Genomic DNA, 14,189 nt, shown 5'->3' with positions numbered 1-14,189 from the left:
TTGGTTTTTGGTGTAACTTTAAAAAAAATGACCGTAGATACTTGAAATTTTCACTGGTTGTTTATATTTGCATTTTCTATACACTATAACATTTTCAAAATATTTTGATTTATTTTGAACTGTTTAGGGACATTTTCATTTTCCATTTTTTTTTAGTTTTTTTTCTAAATATATCAATAAAATTTTATTTGTTGGCTAAAAAAGATTGAAAATTTAATAGAAGGCTCCTAGTATATTGGTTCAAAGGCAGATGAAAAATATTAAAAATCCTTAGTCACGGTTTTTTTTTTCTAAGCATATTCATAGTTCATAAATTGACAAAATATGGAAAAATCATGAAAATTAGCAAATTATTTTGAGTTAAAAATTCGTAAAAATTTTTCTTTTTAAATCTAAGGTTTTAAAATGTAATACAAGATTCCTCATAAGTTTGTCTACCTTTATCAAAAAAAAAATGTCTATAAGAAAGTCAAATTAAATTTTTATAAGCGTTTGAAATTCAAATTTTTACAACATTGGATATTCACTTGTTTTCTCATGTAGCGATTTCCTTATTTTGTTGTAATTCAAAAACGAACGAATTTAGATACTTGAAAATTTCACTGAATGTTTATATTAGCATTTTCTATACATCATACAATTTTGAAAATATTTTGAATCGTTTTGAGCTGTTTACGGACATTTTCAGTTTTCAATTTTTTTAGTTTTTTTTTCAATAAATATCAATAAAGTTTTATCTGTTGGGCCAAAAAGTGTAAAAATTTAATACAAGGCTCCTGATATATTAATACAATATCAGTTGAAAAATATTAAAAATACATAGGCTCAATTTTTTTTTATAAGCATTTAAAGATCAAATTTTGACAACATTTATCAAATTTATAATTTAATAGTTATTTTGTAGTTAAAAATTTATAAAATGTTCAACTTTTATAGCCAATGATTGAAAATTTAAAACAAGGTTTCACATAAATAGGTTATATATAAATTACTTTATTCACAATAATATCATCAAATACCTATACTTGGTAATATCATAGGCTGACTGACCGTTTTCGCTCAGAATCGTTTTTCTTATACAATGATATTATATCATTGAATTCAAATTTAACTCCATCCATTACAGTGACCCACTTGTATCCTACTGTACAGCAGAGCGACATCCACTTACCCACCTTTTTTAAACTAAAAATTAATCATATTATTTGTATCTATTTAACTAATTATATTGTATTGTAAAGTAAACACGAACTAAAATGATATTATAATTCGTATATTAATTTTATGAGCGTTCCGGTTCGTAAAATTTTCCATTTCGAGCACAGAAAATTGAAATACATTGGATTGCATTTACATTTTACAGAGCCACATCTACATTATGACAGCTGTCACAGGAAACAATAAATTTTATAATAAAAGCATGTTGTAATATAAATGTGAAACAAAGATATTAACAACAGATATAGTAATATAGTAATTAAAGTTAGTTAATCAAAAATACCTAATTAAATGTAAAATAAGAATGATTTTTGTGAAATTTAAAAATAAAACATAAATAATTGTTTAAAATGTAATACTACAATTTAAAAAAGTAATAAATTTGTATATTAAATAATAAAAATTAATTTACTGTCACAAAAAAAAATGAATAAATAGGAGTTACTGGTACTTATAATGTATAGGTACAGAGATAAATTCTTTAAGTATTGAAGTAATGACTAAAATATTTTCTATACAACCGAATATTTTTTGTGTTGTTTTCAAATTTTGTTTTAATTAAAACCCTTATTAATTAATTTAGATATTTAAAACATCTGCAGAACTTTGGTTGGTTGTCAGGCTGAGCATATTTTATAATTTGTTATATGGGTAATTATATCCACTTATTATGTGTAGTTTAATAATAACATACTTATTATTGAAGAAAATACTTAAATTAAAAATAGATGAATGAAAAAAAAATTACTAATAAAGTTAAAACAAAAAGAATTATTTTTTATTTGTTTTAAAATTTTTAACTCGTGTCTCATGCATCGAAAGCGAGGTGAATCATATTACAATATAGTATAGATATAGTATAATTATACGTAACGTGTGTGAGTATATTACATTGCGTGCAATGTGGGTGTTTGTTATTATTCCATCCGATAATTTCAGGGTCCCATGCTGGCGTAATAAGCGCAGGTTATATGGCGTAAGGACTAGGATACATCTCTTCAACACGTATACTTAATAACCGTACACTTCGTAAACTCAGTGTAAAAAAATAGCTAAGCAAAATATAATTTTATTTATTTATGTGCTTAACAATGTAGAATCAAACTCCTAAGTAATAATTTGTATATTGTGTAAAATATATTCAATAGTACTTAGTAGGTACATAAATAAGTTAATGTAATATAAATTAATTATTTATATTTATTTATTATATGAATTATTTTAACTGAAATGAATCCAATAGTTTAGCTTACTACTTTCTCGATTCTTCGATACATCATTCTATAACGATATTTTGGCTCAATCACATTTCATTAGACCTGTTTCCATGGTTTAAATGAAGATGATGAAATCTGCATTTTTGGTTTTCAGTATACGGTCGTCTTATTTCTACGATTCTTTATTTTTCTTAGATTTACAGCACTACCATACATTGTCCCTGGATTATTCACAATGACATTTTCGTAATTTTTAGATACATTTAAAGCTATATTATACCGTGAGCTTATTCACACCGTTATTCGGACTTGTCTGTATTGACTTAAAGTTAAGACAACAACTGGGAATATTATAATAATATATATGATATTTATATTTTGCGGGATTTGTTTTGGCAAAAATTAGTTCTAATTGTTGAAAGCGAAGCTTGACGGACAAATTACTTTAGTATTAATATAATAAGTAATAACAAGACAATATGATTATGTATAATATAATATATAATTAACGTTAATTACAAGTTGGATAATTATCTGTGACTATACACGCCGTATGACGGCTTCCGTGCAATTGAGTATTACATACATCAAAGGCCCTATATATATGAACAAGTTGAGGTCATCCCGTATCCGTATATAATATAGAAAGTGATATTAAAAGTGTTGCACAGTTATAACGTAACTGCATAAGTATCTATTAGAAAACGGCAATAATGTACAATAATGCACGTGTGTTTACATGGTTTGAATACTAATATTAATTATATATTTCAACACCCTCTCTCAATTCATAATTTCTTTAATTGTAGTCACTCCTATGGCTGACCGCAACTTCTCGAAACGTTCCTTCACCAAAGGCTTTGTTAGAATGTCTGCAATCTGGTCCTCCGTCACAATGTACTGTAGTTGAAATTGTCCATCTTCATATTTTTCCCGAATGAAGTGGTATCTTACGTCTATGTGTCTTGTACTCTTGTCTATCGGAATTTAAAGTTCCTTAGCTTCCAACATATTAAATTTATTAATTATGCTACATGCATAATAATTTGTCTGATGCACAAATAATGACCCATTTTTCATTATGTCTACCTGCATACCTAGAAAATATTCTAGACTCCCCTTTGTAACCTCAAACTCTTTTTCTAAGTTTGTTAAAAGTTGCTCAATTATGTCTTTATTATCTGCGGCGGTTAAACCATCGTCAACAAATATTGCAAGAATAATTTGGCTGTTATCAGCTTTAAATACCACATGCATCCGCTTCACCCTTGAATAGTTGAATATATTATGTAAATAATAATTAGGAACTCTTACGGTTATAAATTATAATTTATAACTCATGGCAATTCCATACCTCCGATATCTGTAAATGTTATGATATCAACTAAAGACAAGACAGAGATTAGCCAGATATTCATTATCAGTGGCGGATAGGCTTATATTTTTTTACCGGGATGTAATTTGAATAAGGGACCCCCAAAAATAAGACGTGAGCAACATTTTATTTTGATATAACAATACAATACGAAACTATATAATAAGTAATATAGGTACTAAGAGTACAGATTTGGGAACGATTCTGGCTAAGCAACTTTTCGATTTTTAAATTTTTTTTTTCAAAATGTGTATTTAAGGGTGTTTTTTGAGAATGTAAAAAAAAGCCCGAGCAAACTACGTTTTAAAGTTACTAATGAAAAACTTCAAAAACTACATTTTTTCGTATAACGCGCATTTTTTTTAAAAAAAATACTTGGAATTGAATTTCGCTCGGACAAAAACAACGAAAAAATCCTCCGCTTTGCTAATTGTATGTAAAATCACCTTGGACAGGCCTCAGAATTAAACAAATTTGTTTAAAAAGCACACAATGTGCTAGCATTGCCACCCACTCGCTGCGCTCGGACAAAATAATCGAAAAAACACCAAACACAAGTTCCTCCGCGCAGCATTAAAGTAGTGTTGCGGCGGAAGGCACGTTCGACCTGTGCGACTGCACAGGGCAGCAATTTTTTTTTGGAATTTTAGAGGCGGCATTGTTTATAAATAAAAATATGTTTTTTTCTTTATTACTCACTATAAAATCTAAAATCTAAAATAAAAATAATGCTTATTATATTATTTTGAATGGTCCTGTGTCATATTATATAGAACCTAAGTAAGTACTATTAGTAGATAACAAAATGTGCGGGCTAGCCATTAGCACTGTTGCTCGGCGTGTTTCGCGATTATCTTTGTGGTTTCCAATTAGCAAACAAGAACCGAATCAAATCACGATAAAGTTCCCAAAAAACGTAAAAAAAATAGTAAAAAAATATAAGCCATAATTAAGGAAAAGATATTCAAAATGAGATGATTGATTTATTATCTCAGTCTATTAAGTTGCGCACTTGCGTTTAAACGTAAAACCGCAAACTTTGGATGGCTATAACTTCCAAAATAATGGTTTCCGCAAAAAAAAAAAAAACAGTTTTGAAATCAGCATTAAAAACCAAACATTTTGAAAAAAAAAAATTTTTAAACTATAAAAGCGTATAACTACCGCATTGGTACATTATATAGTACAGCTACAATCTACCGATATTAAATACGGTTTTCTATAACTCTAATCTAAAAATAAATCTCAATATTCTCAATGATTCGGTCAATACAGGGAACAAAAATAAATATTGTTTATAGCTAAATGATTATAGCTATCTATTATCACACTATTATTATTTTAATCAGCAACAAATTTTTTTAATATTTAGTTTATTTGTTTCTGGACAAATGGCGCCACTATTGAATTTTTTGACACCCAAATTTTCTACTTTTCCGGTGGATTTCCCTAAAATTGTATTACATAAGAACCTTCTCCTGACAATTACAAATACTGTACTACCAAACTGTAGTAACCAAAAAATCTAAAATATATATTATAAACATACAGTTAATTTTTACAGACATTTTGAGTTCAAATTTGGACAAAATTACGTATTAAGGGGGCTGGAGCAGGTACAAATTATCACGTAAAACAGGCCAAAAGCTAGACAAAACTGTGGGACTTGGGTTTGACGGATTTTAATTTTGAAAACCAATTGAAAATCTTCAACAACTCTTCTAAAGCATGGCCGTGGAAATTTATCATTATTACAAAAAATAATGGCGTACTTAAATATATAAAATACAAAAATTCTTATTTTTTTAAATTGTCAATATTTTATCGAAGAATTTTTATTAAGAAAATCCCCTCGACCATTCCCTTACTGACATAATGACTAATTAATATCCATTTTCAAAATAAAAATCCGTCTAATCCAACTCCCACAATTTTGTCTAGCTTTTTGGCATTTTTGTCATTTAAATAGTGTGGTGTTTATTTGACAAAATCTATAGCATTGACATGTGCCTGCGAGTGCGGAAATGTATCGGCTCGGCGAATTTGGCGATAGGTACTAATTGAAAATAAACTGCCATCATATTCCTGGAATATAATGTAAGATAAGAAAACGTGCGGCGGCGGTGGGCACAATATAATAATAATTAATATCGTCTGGCTCAACTGTTTCGGTCCGCCACCGGTCGTTGGTACTTATTATTCTACGGGGAGTAAAAGTAATATTCTAATTTTGATTTTCGAATTTCGATTAGTCAGACGTCTGCTGTTGTTTGAAACTAATGTGCAGTCCTTATAGTGAGAGATTTTTTTTGTGAAATAAATATTTGACATCTTCGATACGACGATACTATGGACAGTAAAAAAGACTGGCGTTATGGAAAAAAAAATAAAACGCTTTTATCCAAAAGAAAGAAGAACAAAGGAAATATTAACTCCCTAAATAGATTTAAAAAAGTAAGTATAAAATATATTACAAATCTATTGTATTAATTAACTATTGGATGATATTATAATATACTGAAAATTCTAAATATTAATTCAAAATATATGGTGATATTTGTATTTGGATTTTATATTTGAGTAATTAAATATTGATATAACTCCTGAGATGATGAACATGCTCTAATAATATTAGTTAATTCAGTTTTAGTATGTATTGATTTTACTATGTTGTGTGTTTTTTTTTTATAAATGAAAATAAAATTTTATTCGTTGGGTAAAAAAGCTTCAAAATTTGATACAAGACTTCTAATATATTGTCACAATAGTAGTTAAAAAATATTAAAAATACATAGTCATAATTTGTTTTAATAAGTATTGAAAGGTCGAATTTTGACAAAATACGTAAAAATCACGAAAATTTGCAATTTATTTTGAGTTAGAAATTCATAAACATTTTTCTTTTTAAATCTAAGGTTTGAAAATTCTATACGAAATTCTTCATGAGTTTGTCTACTTAGAGTATAGAAAATGTCAGTATAAACAGTCAGTGAAAATTGCATGTAACTACGATATTTTTTTAGTCTTACACCGACACCCAAAATCGATTTTTCGTAAAAATTACCGTTTTTCCTTATTTTATTTTTTATTTTTTCTGGCGCTTTTGAAAACTACTGGAAAATTGAGATATTGACCTCTCGAATGCACCAATTATTACTTTAGGACATGTTTTACCTATTTCTCGTATCATGACTAAACAATTGACCTCATTGAATATAAGTACTACCTACATAGTAGTATAAAGTAGGTAGGTACTACGTACGTAATATAAATTTTCATTACAGTGCAATGCAAATGTAATTTAATTTGTAACTAATTTTTTTATTTAAACATTTTTTTGCACAGTATATAACAAATATAACTTCGTTTTTAATAATAATTTAAATTTATTTAATAATGAATTTTTTGAAAGGCTTTTTTTTATACTTTTACCGCATTTTTTAGAGTTTTTAGGTCATAAACGCATTTTTTTTAAAGAGATTTTTTTTATATTTTTAGAGCATTTAAATCTGAGCCCTATTTATTTCTTATACAGACATAGCCTAATAGTAAAATAAATAGGTAAAAATTGGTAATACAAATTGGCCGACAAACCGTCTTCGCTCAGAATTGTTTTAATATACAATGATATTATATGATTGAATTAAAATTGAATACCTTTCACTAAAATAACTAACTTATAACCTACTGTACAGCAGAACTATAGCCACGTATCGACATTTTTTATTCAATCAATATTTTATAAAGTTATAAATTGTTGTAGGTAAATTGTATTGGTCAAACGCCATCAACTTCTTCGAATACAACAAATTCACAAATTATACCGGAAGATAATTCCCAAAATAATGTGACATCAGTACTCTTAACTCCTCAAAAACAGCATGAAAATGACGAGTTGTGTAATGATGACCAATGGGCAAAATTAGAGGGCAGACGTATTGTAGATCTCAAACATATTTTTCAATCTTTACAGTCTATACAACACTTGGGATTTGATTGTTCATTTAGAGATAGAGAAGTTCAAATTTTGACAAAATACTGAAAAATCACGAAAATTATCAAATTATTTTGAGTTGAGAATTCATAAAAATTTTTCTTTTTAAATCTAAGATTTGGAAAATGTAATATAAGATTACTCATAAGTTTGTCTACCTTTATCAAAAAAAAAAATCTCTAGAAGAAACTTAAATTAAATTTTTATGAGCGTCTGAAATGTATATTTTTACAACATTTGATATTTACTCGATTTCTCATGTAACAATTTTCTTATTTTATTGTAATTAAAAAACAAATGACTGTAGATACTTGAAAATTCCACTGAATGTTTATATTAGCATTTTCTATACACCATAAAATGTTGAAAATATTTTGACACTTTTTGAGCTGTTTACGGACATTGTCAGTTTTCAATTTTTTTAGTTTTTTTTTTTCTATAAATATCAATAAATTTTTATTTGTTGGGTAAAAAAGCGTGAAAATTTAATATAAGGCTCCTGATATATCGTTCTAATAACAGTTGAAAAATATTAAAAATACATATGCACATTTTTTTTTTTATAAGGATTTAAAGTTCAAATTTTGACAACATTTATCAAATTTATAATTTAATTATTATTTTGTAGTTAAAAATTTATAAAATGTTCAACTTTTATAGCTAAGGATTGAAAATGTAAAACAAGGCTCCACGTAAATAGGTTATATATAAATTACTTTATTCACAATAATATCATCAAATATACTTGGTAAAATCATAGGCTGACTGACCGTTTTCGCTCAGAATCGTTTTTCTTATACAATGATATTATATCATTGAATTCAAATTTAACACCATCCATTACAGTGACCCACTTGTAACCTACTGTACAGCAGAGTGACATCCACTTATCCACCTTTTTTTTCTTATCATTTCATACTTCATGTTTTTGAATTTTATTTATAAATTATAAATATATAATGAATAACCAGATAATAGATTTTATTATAAAAAAAGGTATGTACAATATACTCATGATGGGTAGGTATTCAAATACAAATATTTTAACACATATTAAATATATATAAAACATAAAATAATTCTTATTAAATCTTATTCAAATTAACCTTGTAAACAAATATCATAATAATATAAAACTAATATAACAATTACTTTGAAAAAAATTAACAGTTAAATTTGTATTCTACGTTCTTTTAAATTTGACCATTGTTGTGCTAATTTGTTAATATTCAATTGGTCTACAGTATCTTTCTCTATTTTTAATATTACTAAGGAATTTAACCGGTCATCATTCATTGTCGATCTAAGAAATGTCTTCACTAATTTTAATTTACTGAATGTCCTCTCATTTGAGGCAACAGTCACTGGAGAAGTTAACGCCAAACGACATAATAAATTAGCACATGGTAAAATATGTTTGACTTCTTCAGACTTTTCCATTAAGGATTCAAAATTTTTTGAATCATCTTGTAACATGTTAAATAAAATCTCTAGTTGAGTTTGGACTAAATCTAGATCTTTTAGATTAGAGCCTGTACTATCTATTTATAACATATTGTTATCGAGAATCGAGCAGCAAGCACATTCGCATGGAACGACAATATTTCATTGTCATTTTATTATTATTTTACTTATCAGTTAATACTGTTAATAGTTATTATTAAATTATGATATTCTTATAAAATTATAAATAAAGTAGTAATATTTATTTTCATAGGAGAATATTTTAACTCATAATTTGACTGTGCAATATAAAATATTTGAAATATTATTATAATATTATAATTATTGAATATTATTAAAATTGCCGACTCAATGGATCCCTAAGCTATGTGCCGACTGGGCCCAACTAGATGAGTCGTGGGGGGGGGGGGGGGTGGTCCACGCCCTACACCCCCCCCCCCCCCTCGGAACGGCCCTGCACAATAGTCGGGAGACACTGACTATGTTGAGCAGATGAGAGGAGGTAATATAAATTAAACAGTACCTTAAGACGTGCGTTGGGTTAAGACGGTCTTTATTTGAATGTAGTGAACAATAAAATCTGTGCGTTCACGGATGTGTATAATAGTATATAATATAATCTCGTTGATTGATGAATTTCAGAATAATAATACTACTGATGAATCACAAAAGAATAATAATAATTTTAATAAATACTATGCGCTCAATGCGACTTAAATAATACAAAAAAGACGACGACGAAAAACACCGCTGCAATAGCGGGACACGAATAAAATATAGTTATTACGTAAAAAATAATAATATGAAGAAAAAAGGGCGTTGGCCGAATAATAAAAATATCACAAACCACAAAACAATAACAATGATAATCGCGAGGCCAACGAAAAAGCAACTGATTGCACACAGAAGACAAAACAAAGAGCATATTAAATAAAATAACAATTACAATCATTTAGGTTATGGTCATACATTGCAGGGTATTATTGTTTTCGGCCGAAGACGGCCGTCTTCGGCCGATCAAAATTTCGTCCGAAATCGGATATAGTCTAACAATTTATACATGACGGAATGGTGGATAGACGAGGAGTGGACGGTGGGACTGGAAAGGAGATGTCGTTTCCGCGCCGATTACTGTCACGCGATAAGCACTAATTGCTTGGCGCGAACAGATGGTATTAAATTTGAATTCAATGATATAATATCATTGTAAAAGAAAAATGATTCTGAGCGGAGACGGTATGTCAGTCTAGGTTTAAGACATATTAACACTTATCTACGGTATCAAAATAATAATTGACCTATAATAGGTACCTAAAATAAATTCCAAATTATTCATATCACAATATCCATTAGGTTAGGTTAGGTCAACAACAAACCGTGATACTACTATAGATATATAATAGTATATTAAGAAGTTTCAATTACCCACGAGGCCACGAATAATATAATATATTATACAATCACAACAAAATAACTAAAAAATATACTCTAGGTTTTTTAATATGTCATTTCGTCCAAATTTGGACTTAAAATGACTATAAAAATAAACCGTGTTTATGTATTTTTTAGATTTTTTGGTAACATAATTAACTACTAACGTGGAATCTTGTTTTAAATTCTCAATCTTTAGATATAAAAGTTGAACATTTTATACATTTTTAAGTACAAAAGAATTTGATAAATTTTGTCAAAACTCAATCTTTAAATGCTTATAAAAAAAAAAAAATAAATATTTTTCAACTGCTATTGTAACAATATATCAGGAGCCTTGTATAAAAATTTTACATTTTTTGACCTAACAGATAAAACTATATTGATATTCATAGAAAAAAAAAAATAAAAATTCAAATATTAAATTGTCCGTAAACAGCTCAAAACAAGTCAAAATATTTTGAAAATGTTATTAAGTATAAGAATTGATAAAATAAACATTCAGTGAAATTTTTATGCATCTACAGTTATTTGTTTTTGAATTACAACAAAATAAGAAAGTCCTGAGAAATCAAGTGAATATCCAATGTTGTAAAAATATAAACTTCAAACGCTCATAAAAATTTAATTTGAATTGCCCGTAACCTTTTTTTTTTGGATAAACGTAGACAAACTTATGAGGAATCTTGTATTACATTTTCATATCTTAGATTTAAAAGGAAAAATTTTTATGAATTCTTAGCTCAAAATAATTTGTTAATTTTCGTGATTTTTCCATATTTTGTCAAGATTTGAACTTTAAATGCTTATAAAAAAAAAACTGTGATTTAACATAACCTAACCAAGGATTTTTAATATTATTCAAACGTCATTGTAACAACATAGTAGGAGATTTGTATTAAATTTTCAAGCTTTTTTACTTAACAAATAAAGTTTTATTGACATTCATAGAAAAAAAACCTAAAAACGTTGAAAAAAAACTGAGTATATTCGTAAACAGCTCAAAACAAGTTAAAATATTTTGAATTTTTTTTATGTTTAGAAAAGGCTAATATAAACATTCAGTGTAAATTTCATATATTTGTCAAAAACCAATTTTGCGTAATTTGGGAATTTTAAATTTTGACCTCCCCAATGCACCTACAATATTCACATTCCCATCGAACAAGATACTGAAGTGGAAAATCGAAGCATTATTTCGACTACTTATCGTGTACATATAGACACAAAAATTGTGATTTCCGGAAAACTAGTATAATAGTAAATAGTTTATAGATAAGTTAATACTTTTAATAAATTGCAATGAGTTTTGAGAGGAATATATAAATTCATATTTAATTTTATCGCAGCTGCATTTTCCTACTATTTTCTAGTAATTTTTGTTGCGATACAAACGCAACTTTACGATATTATATTTATTATATTATGGTGTCGTCTATACCAGCGACTCTTAACTGGGGGGTCGTAACTCCCTTAGAGATCGTCAACAAAATTCTAAATAGTTTTCAAAAGCGCTGTGAAAACCTATAGAAAAAATTGGGAAAACGGGAATTTTTCCGCGAAATCTGTTTTTGACAAAATCGATTTTGGTTTTTGGTGTAACTCTAAAATAAATAAACGTACATGACGTTTTCACTGGTTCTTTACTAATACGATAAAGTTTTCAAAAAATTATGATTTGTTTTGAACAGTTTTTTTTTTTTTTGAACAGACATTTTTAGTTTAAATTTTCCTTAGTTTTTTCTTCTATGAATGTCAATAAATTTTATTTGTTGGGTAATAAAGCTTGAAAATTTAATACAACGATCCTAATATATTGTTACAATGATATTTGAAAAATATTAAAAATCCAGTAACGTTTTTTTTTTATATTCATTTAAAGTTAAAATCTTGACAAAATACGTAAAAATCACGAAAATTAGCAAATTATTTTGAGTTAGAAATATTCATAAAAATTGTTCTTTTTAAATCTAAAATTTTAAAATGTAATATAAGAATCCTCATTAGTTTGACTACCTTTATCATAAAAAAAATGTCTACATGAAAGTCAAATTAAGTGGAAATAGGTCAAATTTACATAAACTTCGTAAATTGGGGACCGGTATTTAAAAAAAAAATACGTTGAGTAATATATTTATTAATTTGAAGTCATCGCACAAAAGTTGGAAAAATGATGAAAAAATGTGGGTACTTACTTAACTAATATTAGTACAAGACAAAATTATAATATTAAAAAAATTATTCGTTTATACATTGTGCAGGTATTATCTATATAGGTAGGTACTGTTACTATATTACGTAAAATATACAGATTTTGAAGATTAGACTAACAAAAACGAAAAAAAAAGAACATTATTCAATATCTGTGGATTAGTGTTAACAATTGACATAATATATGCGTCTGAATTAAGATATTATCTCTCAATTTCACAATTCAAGTACTGCCTATCAGCAGTATGTGCTAGTCAGTTTATTGAGACTTATCTAGATAATTATTTAGTTATCTTTTGTCTTATCTAGATAAATGGTTGCGTTTTATATAAATAATTATAATTATTTTATATAAATGACTAATTTATATAGTGTAACGTTAAATGCAACTAAGTATTATTAGACCTTTTTATTCCTCCTTCTTAAATGTACGCTTAAAAAAACTCGTTTTATATTAATTTTGTAATACTATGATTAGGTTATTAAACAGTTGTTAACAAAAATCAGAAAATAATTTAATTGTTTTATTTTAAGAAATTTTTAATTTAAGAGGTATATTCAATTTTCAAAATTGATGTTAATTAATTAACAAGTGTACTGGGCTCTTATAGAAGTCTCAGAAGACTGTATGTTCAGTGCCGCAACATCCACCCGGGCAGTCGGGGCAATGCTTTTCAGCATTAAAAAAAGAAGAATATAATTCAAATCAGATTTCAGAAGTATTTTCGCGTAATCAAGTCCATTGGTATGTGATTGACAGAAGGTTTATACATTTTGGTTGAATTAATTGTCCATTTTCAATCTTTTTAAATAATTTTTTGATATTTTGCTGTAATTCAATAACAAATAACCGTAGATAGACTTTACATTTTCACCAAATGCTTATATTAGCATTTTCTGTCCATAAACGGTACCTATCTACAGTGTTCTAAATATTTTGTCACATTTTTAGCAACATAGACAGTAGATACTTATAGACATTTTAAATTTTCATTTTTTTTAATTAACCATTTTTTGTCTATAAAACATTTTTTGTTTGTTCAAAAAGCTTTAAAATGTATTACAAAGTTTCTCATATAAGTTGTTTTTATAGCAATTTATAAATACTAAAGATACATAGGCATGCAATTTTTAACAGTAGAAAAGGGGTGTTATCTACAGTGGCACAAAATTCATCAAACTGAACAACAAATTCAACTACAAAAACACAAAGCACAACTACATAAAATACAATATAATTCCAATCACAACAACCAACACAAATAAAACCATAACAACA

The sequence above is a fragment of the Metopolophium dirhodum genome, chromosome 1, assembly GCF_019925205.1.
Source record: "Metopolophium dirhodum isolate CAU chromosome 1, ASM1992520v1, whole genome shotgun sequence".
NCBI classification, from domain to species: Eukaryota; Metazoa; Arthropoda; class Insecta; order Hemiptera; family Aphididae; genus Metopolophium; species Metopolophium dirhodum.
Note: the sequence above shows the minus strand (reverse complement) of the source record.